The sequence below is a fragment of the Vulpes vulpes genome, chromosome 9 (genome assembly GCF_048418805.1).
Source record: "Vulpes vulpes isolate BD-2025 chromosome 9, VulVul3, whole genome shotgun sequence".
NCBI lineage: Eukaryota > Metazoa > Chordata > Mammalia > Carnivora > Canidae > Vulpes > Vulpes vulpes.
Window position 1 is genome coordinate 7,936,103 of NC_132788.1, and position 14,124 is coordinate 7,950,226.

Below are 14,124 nucleotides of genomic sequence, written 5' to 3' on the forward strand. Positions count from 1 at the left end.
AAAGGGGTGGGGGGAGGCAGAGACATAGGCGGGGGGAGAAATAGGCTCCATGCAGGGAGCCTGACATGGGACTCTATCCCCGGTCTCCAGGATCAGGCCCTGGGCTGAAGGCAGCATCAAACTGCTGGGCCACCCAGGCTGCCCTACTCTATTTTTTTAACTCTGAAACTATTTATTGTCTATATATTCTAGAATTCGACAAGTAAATATATTGTGGATAAAAGGCATCAGGTTTGTCAATGTTGGAGAAAAATATTATAGAGAGTAGGAAGGTTAGAATAAACCCTGGAGCTATCACTCTAATCAATGGTTTATAATATATAGAAACAGAAAACATAGAAATGCACACAAATGTAGACAAGTATAAATGTGTATATATTCTTATGTTGTCTAGTTCTGTCTTCCAAGAGGGCCTAGAATCAATGAGTAGTAGCAATGAGCCCAGATCTCAGTTTCTAAATACCATTCACTGCTAAAAGGAACCAGGGCTCCTTAGAAAAATGGCCAATTCTGAGACTGGAGTAGGAGAGGTACAATAAGAGCCTAGAAGGAGGGTTGGCAAACGATAGCCCAAAGGCCAAATTCAGTCAAGCACTTCTTGCCTTTGTAAATAAAGTTTTATCAGAACAGAGCCACACTCATTCATTTACAAATTGTCTGTGGCTTTTTTTCCTGCTGTGAGGGTGAGGTTAAGTAGTTGCAAGAGACTGTATAGCCCTCAAAGCCAAATATATTTACTATCTGGCCACTTACAGAAAAAGTTTGCCAAGTCCTGGCCTAGATAGAATATCTTCTTGTTCCAGAAAGTAAGGACACACCCAAAAATAATGGGGTCATGTCAAAAGTGCACAGGAGCCAGCTGAAAAGGCTCCTACTGGCCAAATATATGACAATCGAACTACCAAAAATTTTACATAATGGCTTATAACCCATTAAATAAGAATCCATGAGTTCATGCTGATAAAAACAAATAAAAGAGGAAGCTCGTCCTTACATTAGAATCCCAACATTATAATAAATGCAGAAAAATTATGGAATTAAAAAATTAGCATGGGCAACCATCATCATCCTAATTCAGATCCATCAATAGACGCTAAAACTAGTGGGTAAAAGTTTGAGGAGTGACAGAATATTAAATCATCTCAAACTATCATCAAAGATGGCTGTTAAATATAAAGAGGAAAGGCATATCTTGCAGTGGAGGTATCTACACAACCAACTTAACAAACTGATTAAAGTAATAAATACGTGTAATGGGACAAATCAACATCATATGCCTCCTGGGGTAAGATACAGTAAGAAACACATGTCACTTACGAAACACCAGTAAAGTCCAAATTGAGGGACTTCTACAAATAACTGGCCTATAATCTTCAAAACTATTATTGATGAAAGGAAAGACTCTTCTAGATTAAAGGAAACTAAAGACACATGACAACTCCATGCACTCATGATCAGGATTTCTATCCCCCATAAAGGATGTGATTAGGCAACTTGAAGATATTTAAAGAATATCTATAGCTTAGCTAATGGCATTATATCAATGTTAATTTCCTTATTTTGATCCCACAATGGTCATAAAAAAAAAATGGCTATGTTTACAACTCACTCTCAGCTCACAAAAAAAGAAAAAAAGGCAAGTGGGAAGGATAAGTGTGGTAAAATGTAAATACTGAAGAATCTGGTGAAGAGAAAACAGTAATTATTTGTACCATTTTTGCATCTCTTCCATAGGTCCTAAATTATGTTTTCAGAAAGAATCCAAGTCTTTAATTATAGTATCATAGATGTTTGTTGAGTTATACTTTTTTTTCATGCTAAAGAATATTCACAACACTTGATAATCTAACTTGCTTTATAAATGATTACTAAATAAAAGGAACTCAAATAATCAGTTAAAGGATATGTGGGCTACAAGATCATTCCATCCTGTTTCATATGGGCCAAAACAGATTTATTAGCTGCAAGCTCAAATAAAGTGATCTCAAATGAGAGTTATGTCAGTAAAAACACTGCCTCTCAACAGGTCAGCAGTGACTTTACTCACTTATATTTTACAAAATATTTTGAGGATTTAAAAGATTAAATGTCCTGAAAGGGACAACAACCCAGCACTTTTTGCAAACACAGCTGTTAGTTAAAGCTCTTGAGAAAAGAAAAGTTCTGGAATGAGAATCAGTTGTAGGAAGAGATAATGGTTATAAAATATTAAGAAGATTTTGGAATCTTTTCCTATTATTCTAATAGCTGACTTGTTTCTGAACATGTGCTTCATTACTACATGCAGCACTATATGCTCTTGAGCTCTGGACACAGAGCAATAAACACAACATTACTGACAAGGTCCCTACTTCCATGGTACTTAAAATTGGGGCGGGGGTGGGGGAAGGGAGAGGCGGAAAGAAAACAAACAAGTAAACAAACAAGGCAGTAAAACAGAGTGATAATAGTCACAAACAGGATGAGGAAAAGAGGACACTAGTTTAGTTGTGGTGATTAGGAAAAGCCTCTACTGAGGAGATAATGCTGGAGCTAAAATCCAAACAATGAGAGAAGTGCATCAGTGAAGGTCTCAGAGTAGAGCCTTCTTGGCAGAGGGTATGACAAGTGCAAAGGCAACAAAGGAGAAACAATCTCAGCATGTTCAAATAAGTTATTTTAAAAGGCCTCATTACTACTCTCAGTAGAGTAGACAATACCAAAGAACTGTCAGCTTTGGGGGCACCTGGGTGGCTCAGTGGTTGAGCTTCTGCCTTTGGCTTAGGTCATGATCCCAGGGTCCTGGGATCGAGTCCTACATCAGGCTCCCATAGGATCCTGCTTCTCCCTCTTCCTATGTCTCTGTATCTCTCATGAATAAATAAATAAAATTAAAAAAAAAAAGAACTGTCAGCTTTGTATTAGGTATGATAATAGCATTGTGACTGTGTATGACGGTTTTCATTACTGCACAGCATATTTATGTATTGATATGTATTGTACAATAAATGAGGTCAGGAACTTCTTTAAAATATTTTGGCCAAACAGAGAAATAAAAAAGGGACGAATGAAGCAAATGTGCAAAAATTTGACTTAGGGAAATGGGTTTTTGACTTAGGGAAATGGGTTTTTGTACATTTGACATTTTTCATAATTTTTAGAAACTCCACATAACAGAAACTTCACATGAAAAGTGGCAATATCTCATATCTTCTTTCTCTGACTTTACTACACCAGTTCAGCTCTTACTGTTTCAGTTCTATGTTCTGACCACCTCATTCAAGAAGATATAAATGAAAACTTTAAGGATCCTCCCAAACGTTAGATAAGTCCTAACACTCTATGACTAAGTCCAGTTTGTGACGGAACTAATCTACCTAAGGCAGGGTTTGAACTCAGAAAGAATTAAGAGAATATAAAATAAACAGCCACATATTAACAAACCACAACTCATTCTGAGAAAAAAAAAATGGAAATTGCCTAGATCAAGGACCATCCTCCCAAAGATTAAAAAATACAATAGGCTTCTTCCCCCTCCATTCCCTGGAGACCACTCTGGCAAAGATTTCCCAATTGTGAAATCCTACTCTCAATGTTCAGTCTTGATCTTACTTGACCTTGCTGTCGCACTTGACAGAGCTGAACATTCTCCCTCTTCTTGAGCCTCTCTACTTCCTTGGCAGACATGACAGGAGGGCTAAACATGCTCATACTACTTCCTTTTAAGTGCAACTGTCACATCCACAGCCCCTCTGGAGAGACAGGCAAGCAATTCCTGCCCCAGGTGACTAGTTCTGAAGAAAGCAGGAGCGGGTCCCTAACCCAAACACCTATGATCTAGTGGTACATCTAATCTAATGGTATGTCAGAAGCTTCAATTTCTGGTACTACAGTGGAGTCATTTTTCTGAAAACCCTACTGATAGCAAATTACCACAACTGCTAAATAAAATATTACCAACTTCTGGAGGACAGAGTTGAGCTCTCAAGAGAGAAAAGAAAATCCTCAGGAGCTAAAATTCAAGTGAGAGCTAGAAACCAGAATACGCGGAAAAGGCTCTGGGAACACATTCTGGTGTCAGTGCCAAGACGCATGTAGTTTAAAGCTGCAGGGTCCCAGGAGATAAGGCTTTGACCATATGAAATGTAGGGTAGAGACATAGAAGTTAGCCTCCTGAAAAAAAAAAAAAATCAAGGCTGTTAAAGGGCTATCAACTCAGTGCAAAGGTAGGGTAGAAAAAATGCACCTATAGTGAAGAAAAACATCAAGAAATGTGAGTGCATTGACGTGGGCTGGGAACACAGGTGAGTTTCCCCTAGAGATTCATAAACATGGGCCTGCCAGAGTACAGTGTAGCTGCACTAACCCCAAGCACATACACTAACTTAAGGTGAGCCTAAGTCAGCATATCCCAAGGCACTGGCTGAACCAAAATATCCTCTCAAAACTATCCACTTCACAATACTTCCACACTCAAAAGCCTGATAAATGCTTACAAAACACATGAGGAAGAGACCTAAGGAAGAAAACCATCATGTTTGAGAGTCAGAAAAAAAAAAAAAAAGCAAAATATGGTATGAAATAATTTCAGGTCATAAAAATGACAAATACATAACATTTTAAAACTATAATGTGTATAAATAAATACAAGAAAAAATAAAAAGGGGATGCCTGGTGGCTCCGCAGTTGTGCATCTGCCTTTGGCTCAGGGCATGATCCCATGATCTGGGATCGAGTCCCACATTGGGCTCCTTGTGGGAGTCTGCTTCTCCCTCTGCATATGTCTCTGCCTCTCTCCGTGTGTATGTCTTTCACGAATAAATAAAATAAAATCTTTAAAAAAAAAAAAAGTAAAAGCAGCTTACTAAAAGACAAATTTTAAAAGAATTAAATAGAACTTTCAGAAATAAAAAGTCACTAATGTTGGCAGGTAACTTTATAGGTAAATGCACTAGACTATCTTTCTCCCTGATTACATTAGATAGTTAAAAGCAAAAGTATAATGGTGTCTGATATGATTCTCTATGTAAAGGAGATATTTAAGACAATTAATTATAAAGTAGGGAGAATAAAGAGGACTAAATGGTGGTAAAATTCCTACATTTCACCTAAAGTTGTAAGACTATCACCCAAATTAATCTTCAAATTCAACACAAATCCTATCAGATCCCAAGGCTTCTTACAGATGAAAACAATCTTATCTTAAAATTTATATGGAAATGCAAAAGAACTGAAATAATTAAGAGGTGCCTGGGTGGCTTAGTTGGTTGGCTGGGTATCCAACTCTTGATTTCGATTTGGGTCATGATCTTACAGTTGTGAGATCAGGCCCCGGGTCGAGTTCCCTGCTCAGGGGAAACTCTGCTTCTTTCCCTCTCCCTATGTCTCTGCCCCTCTCCACGCTTACACATACTCACTCTCTCTAAAATAAATTTAAAAAAAAAGAACTAGAATTGGAAAAAAATTGGAGGAAGACTACACCCCAATTTTAAGCTATGCAGCAAACAAAATCAAGACAGTGTCATGTTTACAGAGGAACATACACAGAGACCAATGGAACAACACAGAGAACCCAGTAACAGAACCATACAAATACGCCACTAAATTTTGACAGAGGTGCAAAAGCAATTCAAGGGAGGAAAGACAGCCTTTCCAACAAACGGTGCTGTAACAATTGGAGATCAATAGATAAAAAAATAAACCCTGACCTAAACTTCACATCTTATACAAAAATTAACTTCAAATGGACAGAACATAAAACTATAAAACCTTTAGAAGAGAACATAAGAGAAAAAGTTTATGACCCAAGATTAGGTAAAGAGGAGTGCCTGGCTCGCTCAGTCGGTAGAGCATGTGAACTCTCAATCTCAGGGCCATGAGTTCAAGCCCCATAATGGGCAGAGCTTACTTAAAAAAAAATTTTTTTTTTAATTTTTAATACTAAAAAAAAAAAATTAGAGAAAGAGTTCTTAGACATGACACCAAAAGCATAATCAATCAATCAAGAAATAAAAAGAATAGGGGCACCTGAGTGGCTCAGTCAGTTAAGTATCTGCCTTCCAGCTCAGGTCATGATCCCAGAGTCCTGGGATGGCACCTTGCCTCAGGCTTCCTGCTCAGGGAGAAATCTGCTTCTCCCTCTCCTTCTGCCCCTCCCCCCTGCTCATGTGCTCGCGCGCGCTCTCTCTCTCTCTCTCTCTCTCTCTCTTTCTCAAATAAATCAAACCTTTAAAAATTTTTTTTAATTTTTTTTTTCATTTCTAGGACCTGTTCTTTAACATAGCTGAATGACAAGAAATTTTTACTCAATATGTTGAACATTAGAGCTCTTCTCAGAAAACCAAAGAGTAGTTAGAACCTTAGGTCTTTCTGTTTTGGGGATTTTTTTTTTTTCCTTTCCTCAGTTCTGTTTTATCCTTAAGTAGTAAAGTGGACAGGTAGAGGGGACTTATGTATGTATAATTCTTTCATTTTAATGAAAGACATTGGCTGGACATCATTTACCTACAACCTATCACTTCAGGTTCATTATGAAAATCTCCAGGGAATTACACTTGAAGAGTTTCAGACCCTCAGGGATAATTCTGGGGCTGCTGGCATCAATCAAGGGTTATTCATAAAGAAAAAAGACCATCTCACATAGTAGAAAAAGGCTGATGCTCTACTAGCTTGAATTGCTTCTTTAACTTATCAAGTATTATAACTCTTAGTGGAATTTAGGTTTATAGTTTTAGTCTAAATTTAAAAGCCATTTTATTAGAAAGGGTAATTAAGAGACTTAGATTATGAAGTATTTTATTCACTTCTGTAATCCCAAAGTTTAGCAAAGTGCCTGCTAAATAACAGCTCAGTAAGGTTTGAGAAAAATTCTACTATTTCCCCAGGAAAAATGAAATGCTGAATTTGAGAGACTGAAATAGTGAAACTCACTTAAAGTCTGTCACCAAAAAGCCATCAACCACAATCCATCACAGCCCCACTGCATTCATTCTATACTCTCAGACATGTTAACAGCCCCTCTGACAGTGTTCTAGTACTGGTCCATACTGTCTCTCTCCTAAACTAACAGCTAATAGCCCCTTCTGCTTTGTATCCTAAATCCCACAGACAGTTTACCCTTCCTAGTGAATGGCTCTGCTCATGGCATCACCCTAGTTAACTCTCATGCCACTGCCTCAGAAGGTTCTTCAGCATCTGCTCACATTACTTCCTACTTTTGTGTCCCTTCACACATCTTCTCATGGCTTATGCTGTTGAATGAAACTCCCACTCATTTTTTTTTTTTAAACTCCCACTCATTTAACAAAAATGTACTGAGCTCCTACAGTGGACCAGGTACTATGCTTGACCCTACAGAATACAATGGAAAAGACTCAATTTTTCCTTTCATGTAGCTTAGTTTAGGGTGGAAGAAAAGATGTTACTCAAACAATTATACAAATTGATGTGTAATTTCAAACTGAAATGTACACCCTGGAGTGGGAGTGTATATAACACACCCAAGGAATGTGGCTATAGCTCAGAGAAAAGGGGGAAGTGTGGTAAAGTCAGGCTGGAAGGAAAGCAGGGACCACACCCTGCTATAACTTGCAGGATATATGAAGAACTTTGGTTTTTTTTTCTTATAAACAAGGGGAAGGTACTCAAGTGCTTTCAATCAGGAAGGTGATATGATCAGATTTATATTCAGATAAGATCCCTCTAGCTTCAGGGTAGAGAATGAGCTGGAAATGAGAGGTCAGGGATGAATGGGGTCCCTAGTCTGGTAGGTATTTGATCAGTCCATGTAAAAAACGATTGTATTGAGATCAAGAAATTTTAATCAAGAAATATTTAGGAGGCCAAAACAACAAAACATGATGGACTAGACATGGAAGGTGAGGGAAAGAGGATGATCAAGGATAACTTCATGATAGTTTAATGGATGGCAGGGACATTCACTGGGACAAGGGTACTGGATTGGGGTAGATAAGTAGAGATCATCAGCCCAGTACTGGACAAGCTGAGGGTGAGGTGACTCTGCAACGCCAACAGACGATATCAATCAGGCAGCTATGTGTCCAAGTCAGGAGCTCTGACAACATCTGGGCTGAAGTCAAATCTGAGAGTCTCCAGAGAACAAAGAATAATTGAAGTTGTGAACGTAAATGAGATCAGCCAAGGAAGAGAGTAGAGAGAAAAATGAGATGGAGCCTAAGATTGAGACTTAAGGAGTTTCAAAGCTCAACTGGCAGGGAGAAGATAATCAGAAGGCACCTTTGAGGGAGATACAAGAGAAAACCTAGGAGAGAGTGCTATCAAGAATCAAGATTTCAAGAAGGTAGTGGGCAATAAAGTCATACACAGCTAGGAGAAGTGAAATAAGAACAGAGTGTTCATCAGACGTAGCAGCACAGATGCTCCAGTTTGGCAAAAGCTATTTTTGTAAAGTACAAAACAACAACCAAAGAGAAGGCATTAATGGGCAGGGAGGACATGGAACTAAGGAGTTCAGGAGACTCTTCTGTGAAGTCTGGCTGTGAGGAGGAAGAGATGAAATTTTAAAATAGGGTTTCCATTTGTTGTTACTATCATTTTCACTAAAGGGGAAACTTGAATGTGTTAAAGTACTGATAGGAAAAAAATTAAAAATAAAAAATAAATACTGATAGGAAAGAAGAGTTGAGAATGTAGGGCCAAAGATAAATGATAGCTTCTGTGATGGGAGAAGGGCGACAGAAGGATGGATATATTCTGACTAATACTCCCCCAACACATCTTGTGCTCCTTAAGCTTACACAATCCACTCACCCTCTACTCCAAACACAAATTTAAAATTTTACCCTTAAAGAACAGCTCAAATTCCATATCCTCTCCCTTCTGTGAACCTCACCTAATTTTTCTAGCTCATGGGATCCTTTTTTTTTGGGGGGGGGGGGTCCTTTCTTTATAATCCCATGTGCCATACTTTCCACATTTATTTCACTGCAAAATCCTGTACAGCAGATTCCACAGAATACACACAGGGAAATAAACACTCTACTTCCTGTCCAGCTCATATCCTAGCCCTCTCAATACAGCCTATCCTAACCACACCAGAACAAAGTAGTACCTCCCTTATAAAGTCCTGAACAATTACATTGTTGAGCATATCAGCATGTTAAGTATTTAAGATCCTACAATATAAGCTCCAAAACTGTGGGGCCTTATCTGTCTGGCTAACCACTGTAACCCCAGGGCCTAGCAGGGCTGCCACACAAAAAGCACCCAGGAAATGTTTACTGAATGAATTAATTAGAAGAGATGCCCTGTTACTTTTCAACAATTGTAAATTATTTAAGAGCAGGGACTATGGGGCGCCTGGGTGGCTCAGTCAGTTAAGCACCTGAGTCTTGATTTTGACTCGAGTCACTATCTCACAGTGGTGACCCAGAACCCCGAGTCAGGCAGGGAGCCTGCTTAAGATTCTTTCTCTCCCTCTGCCCCTCCCCACTTCCCCAACCCCACGCATCTATGTGCATTCTCTCCCAGAAAGGGGAGAAAAAAAAAAAAGCAAGCAGGGAGCCTATGTCTTATGCCTATTTCTATACAGTACCCTACAAAGTAGAATAAATGTTCTTGATAACATGATGATAATTTATTATGGCCTAAAGTCATAATGGGAATTGAAAAGACAGTTTGGCAATATACCTTGACACGATAAAGAATGAAAGTCTATGTAATGTTTCTCAATTCTAATTTTAAGAGATAATAGTTGTCTTCAAAACACTACATTTCCCCAGATACGAGATTTTTTAAAAATCCTTAAAGCTAATTGAACTAGCCTTCCTCTGCTTATGAAGTGCTTTTATAAATTCATGTAACACTAGAATTTCAGTGCCTATAAGATTTAAGTGAATTCTGGAGTTTAATATTTTCATATCTTGATAATACATAGCAGTACATCAGCAAAGGCAAGAAGTACATTAAGGATATTGTTAGAATAGATCTAAGTATCACCTCCCTGCCTAATAAAGACAGAATCATCTTAATGCCATTGAAGTACCAGAGTTCTAGTCATAAATGACACACAACAAATGTAAGATATGCAATTCGGCAGCATACAAAACCAAAATCAAAAGAGATCAACCAAGGCTCTTCTCAAATATAAGCTTTGCTACCAAATAAGACCCAAAAATATTATGAAGTGGAAAGTGCTTCATTTTTCAGCAACTTCATTTGTCATGTGTACTTTGGGTTTTTTGGTTGTTGTTTTTTTTTTTTTTTTTTTTTGAGATTTTATTTATTTATTCATGAGAGACACAGAGAAAGACAGAGAAAGGCAGAGACAGAGGCAGAGGGAGAATCAGGCTCCATGCAGGGAGCCTAATGCAGGACTTGATCCCGGGTCTCGAGGATCACTCCCCTGGCTGAAGGCAGCGCTAAACCGCTGAGCCACCTGGGCTGCCCTGCCATGTGTACTTTGCCTGCCATGTGTACTTTGTACAGGATTATGTTATAAATTCAATCTCATGTTTCTCTCCCATTTTTTATTACTATGATTAAAAACATCTACAGAATTATCAAATTGGGACAAATAAGAGTACAAATAAGATCATGCTTTAAAGACTTTCAAACCAACTGTCATTTCCAACCCCCTGAAATTTATTCTATTCTCTCTTTTGGATAAATGTGCAAATTTTGGAGACAAATTTTAGACCAAGTAACAAAAGGCTCAGGTCAAAGACAAGTACCTTTAGAAATAAGAAGAGATCTCTTTTTATCCAAGGGAATCTTAAAGAATAGGGACCAAATAAAAACTTCACTTTTTAAAACAAAAATCAGAATCTAAAGAAGTAAAGGAAGGTACCCATTGGTGTCAGAATTCATACTCAGCACCAAATAGCAAAAGAAAGCATCTCAAAAATATACACGGTTTTATTTTCATGATGTGTGAGCAGTCAGTCACACTGGAATATCTCTTCCATGATCAGTAAACTTGAGCAAACACAGAATATTCTCTCTCCTGACTTAATTCAGGGCAGTGCTTCAGCAGCACTGAAAACACCACCCTAAAAGGTATTAGAAACCGTGACATGTGTTGCACAAACTCCTAGTCCATGCCATCAAATAAAGTCTGTCCGGAATCTTATCACTTTTCTTCATTACCTTTTGGGGAGGTTCTTTTATCTTTTCATTTTGGAAATGTAAATACACCTACAAAGTAGAAAGAATGAAGTAATAAATGCATGCTCATCACTCAAATTCAACAATTACCAATAAATAGCCAATGTTATTTCATCTACTCCTACACATACAAACACATAAACATTTCATATCCCCCATATAGACCTATACATACCAAATTATACTGAAACACAAGGGAAGACTTTTAAAGTCCCTTGTAAAAATCTAAATTACAGGTCATAAATAGCAAAATATTCTATTCAGCAAACAACTCAGTGATAACTACTGTTACCCTTAAGGCCTTTACTTACATAAAACATACATTTTATGAAACAAGATTATCATACAGGTGTAATCCAAATTTCATGCTGTGATAAAGAACAGCTACTTAATAATAAAGCTGAGAATATAAGTCATCCACCAGCTATAAGCATAATTCAAATGGTAATCGAAACCATTATCGACCCACAAACATTAATCTCAAAGTTAATAAGACAAAGGCAAGAATTGCAAAGCTTACCCAGATGGCCGATTTTACCATGCCAATTTAGAAAAATGTGTAACTTTCAGAATCTATAATCAAATGAACACAAAGACTAAAATATACAAGAATTGAAAGTAGTCATCCCTAGATTCATAGTACATCAAATAAAATGTCAGTTTTCATGAAAACTATTTTTCTTTCACTTTACACAAGAGATTATTATGAACCTAGCTTCTGTGTTAGTTATTTTATTTTACTTTTGTTGGTTCTTTATCTTAAAAAATCTGTCAGATCATTACTTTCTTCTTGGTAAAGTGTTGCTACATCAATGCCTACTCTCAGGGCTGCAGCCACAAACATCTAGACTTTACTATCTACAATAAGTCCTTGCTAAGAATTATACTCCTGCCTACAACACAAGGTCCTTGTCATGCATTGCAGAGACTCCCGGGGGAAGACGTGCAAAGTCACAAGCAGCTGTACCATCCCCTCAAAATCACGAAGAAGAATTCTAGCATTATTCGAGAAATCTGGAGGAATGCAGGACACCAAATTCCAAATGGCAAAAAGACAAAGACTAAATCCAGACCACAGATGAAAAGATGGGGAGACTTTAATGACCCCTAAGGCAACCTGCTAATTTTGAATCTGGTCTTTCAATTGAGTGCCCTGTACTGGGGGACCTGAGAGAGGCCTCCCAAGACAAACTGATGTTAGCCCTCCTTTCTGTAGAGAAATTAAGGTCCACATTCACACCATTCAACATGAGTGAGCTTCAAAGATGGTGACTCTAGGGTTTGTTGCTTTACAAGATTCCACATTTCCTAGATAAAAACCTCTACCACCCACAAGGGCATTACCACAGATTTAATAGTTAATAACTTTAGGTAGATAGTAGAAAAATAGGACAATCCGAGAAAACAAATAACCAAAAGAATTCCGAAAATACTGAAATGCAACTAAGGCCTGCAGCATTTCTTCTTGCTGCTTCAGAACTCATAACAGAGATAGAAGCAGTAGAATCTCTGCTTCTCGGGGAGACAAAACAAACCTGAGGTCTACAGGCCCCTGGGAAATAAGCTGGTCCTCCACTTCCACTCCAGAGCTCCAGTTACCCAGATGCAAGACTTCTGAGCAGAGCATGAGACATTGGCTCCACAGCAAAGTTCAGAATCTTAGGATTATTTTAAAACTTCAGACTGCCAATGTTCAATTTGTCATATATGGAGAAGCTACATCACTAAGACTTGCTATCTCTAGATGCACATAAAATATAAAACATATATTCATACAGAGGCTTGGTGCAAATTTCACTAATCCAGATGTGAGGAAATCCAAAGTTATGTTTCCCACAGCAACTGTAATCTTGGCAAACCCAGACTCATGTATTCTGTGTTACTTCAGATGGTACTGATCTTAAAGGAAACTTAGAATAAAGTACATCTCAATCTCCACATCTAATTACAAAGAAAAACTCTAAGATCAGAGATTAGAAAACTGCCTTCCTTCAGGGATAGTGGAGCTAGATCTTTGAGACAATTAACAAAGACTAGACCAAGCACTGAAGAATGTGCTGGAAGAAACAATCCTTACCTGGCCTGAACAACAGGAGCCAAGCAACTTAACAGGGCTTCCTCTTAACTGTCATTTCTAATTTGCTAAGACAACCAGCTGGTGGTGTTTAAACTTCATTTCAAATATTGAACACTTTCTAAAAGTACCCTAAATGCTAATCAGATGCAAAGAGGCTCAATTTTAGCTCCCACTTGAGACAACAGATGAAACATTTGAAGCCACCACAAAATGGAGTATCTACTAGAAAAAGAAGTCCAATAATACTTGCATTCGTCACTCACATAGAAAATGGTTTCACCGGTCCTCAGTTCAAGGTTAAAATGCCAGCTTCTAGAAGGCTAGGTGCTACCCAATAGTCTGTAAGATTAATGGAAGACAGCAGAGCTTAGTGGTTAAGAGGTTTCTGTAGCCAAAATGCTCAGGTTTTGTATCCTAGCTCTGCCTCTTAAAAGCTGTGGCTCTGGGCATCTGTGCCCCAGTTTTACCATCTAAAAAGAGGCCATACTACAACCTACCTCGTAAAGCTGTCAGGAGTACTAAATGAGGTAATATAAGTAAAGTTCTCACAAGAGTGCCTGTAGATAGTAAGCACTCAAAAAGCATTCACTATTATTATTATTATTAATGTAATTATTATTAATGTAAGGTAATTTATTTTACCTTGGTAGCAATCTTCATCAATTTGAAAAACCAGCACCCACACTAAGACCAAAAAATTGAAGAATATCATAATAGTACTTTAATCAGTATCTGTAGCACAATAATAAATGGCCTTGCCTCCTCTTGCCTCCTTCCTGCACTCCTTTTGCTAACTAAAGACCTCCTTAGCCAAACATCTTAGTCACTTCATAATCTTCCCTTCTCCTATTATAACCTTCTGCTTCAATCAAATTAATTTTCTCACAATCCTTTAACCACAGCTTGTCATTTGACAAACATCT

At 38.0% G+C, this 14,124-nt stretch overlaps 1 protein-coding gene across 5 annotated transcripts in view; it reads right to left on the reverse strand.

Moving 5' to 3' along the window:
• Positions 1 to 14,124, reverse strand: part of DIS3L2 (DIS3 like 3'-5' exoribonuclease 2) — a 339,592-nt gene that overhangs the window by 304,649 nt on the left and 20,819 nt on the right. Inside the window, exons 1-2 of one of the 5 annotated variants that reach the window (XM_072719170.1) lie at positions 13,465 to 13,617; positions 11,107 to 11,154 (exon numbers count right to left, since the gene is read on the reverse strand). The exons of 3 other annotated variants lie outside the window; for them this stretch is intronic. The gene's annotated coding sequence lies outside the window, so the exon portion shown is untranslated. Of the gene's footprint in view, positions 1 to 11,106; positions 11,155 to 13,464; positions 13,618 to 14,124 lie in introns of those variants that run through there. One more of the 5 variants, XM_072719169.1, reaches the window with a different exon arrangement.